This window comes from Charadrius vociferus, unplaced genomic scaffold (genome assembly GCF_000708025.1).
Source record: "Charadrius vociferus isolate BGI_N301 unplaced genomic scaffold, ASM70802v2 scaffold613, whole genome shotgun sequence".
Lineage (NCBI taxonomy): Eukaryota > Metazoa > Chordata > Aves > Charadriiformes > Charadriidae > Charadrius > Charadrius vociferus.
The window spans coordinates 894458-895564 of NW_009647757.1; the positions used below are offsets into that span (position 1 = coordinate 894458).

At 46.7% G+C, this 1107-nt stretch overlaps 1 protein-coding gene across 1 annotated transcript in view; it reads left to right on the plus strand.

The window, feature by feature from the left end:
- RUNX3 (runt-related transcription factor 3) overlaps window positions 1-1107 on the plus strand; it is a 36296-nt gene that overhangs the window by 23518 nt on the left and 11671 nt on the right. The gene's annotated exons all lie outside the window — the stretch shown is intronic.

A 1107-nucleotide genomic window follows, 5' to 3' on the forward strand; every position in this document is an offset into this window, starting at 1 on the left:
AGGAACGCGAGGGAGATCAGAGCAACATACTTTGAATCCAGCAGCTTCTTTGACATGAAGGCGCCCGCACAGACAGTTAAGCATCAAGTAGAAAGGGTGTATTATACTTTACATGCTAATCCAAATGGTTTCTTATCTTGTTGCATTGTGTTTATGCCAAGTCTGGTGATCCATCACCGGGCTCCAGCATAATTCCCCACACGTATGCACACCTGCATGGGCGCACGCGTGCGCGCGCACACACACACACACAGAGAGAAGCTTTGCTCTTCCCATATTTGCCATCAGCATAGCGGAGCCCTGGGGCGTTCCCCGTGAATCTGCATGGGAGCTTGTTGCCAGGAAAGAGGTAGGAATTGCCACCGGAGTTAACCCGAGAGAGGTCGGGCTGCTAATCCCCGCGCACCTCAATTTCAGCCCCGCCACTACGTATTGCAGTTGCAAATATCCAGCCGCCCTCCTGCTCCCGCCTCGCCGCACGTCTCAGCACGGCCAGACCCCACCGCCATGTATTAAGAGAGACCGTCTTCCTGTCCACCCATGAAACGCGCTCCTTTTCCTTGCATTTTTCATCTTGCTGGTGTTTGCCTTTGGGAATCAGCAGCAATCCCAACGGGATTTAAGTATTTAAGCTGGTTTCACTTAGAGTTTTGGCGATTGGAAGGTTTCAGACCGAAAAGTTTCAAAAGCCTTTACACTGTGTTTTCAGAAGTGATGTAGATGTTTGAAAACCTCGGTGTCATTGGCAAAGAGGGTGTCTCAGGCGCAAAAACATGTTTGAAAACGTTACCTGAACTGTAAAAGCTGTCCCGCTCCTCCCAGCCCCAAATTACAGTGAAAATTTAATTTATTTCTCATTGAAATGCAAATCTTTATGCTTGGAATTTTCATTGATATTAGCATGGTTTATGAGAAGAACCCGGGCATTTTGTGTAGGATTATCATTTGATTTTTGTTAAAAAAAGCGAGAGGGAGAGAGAGAAAGAGCTTTATAGGCTCGTCCCATTGGCTGCATAATAAAGAAAGAGATTCTTGGGGTAAGAAAAAAATAGATGTGTATTTTAAAATACCCCAGTCCCCTGTAGTGCCAGAAACCCAAACAGCGTC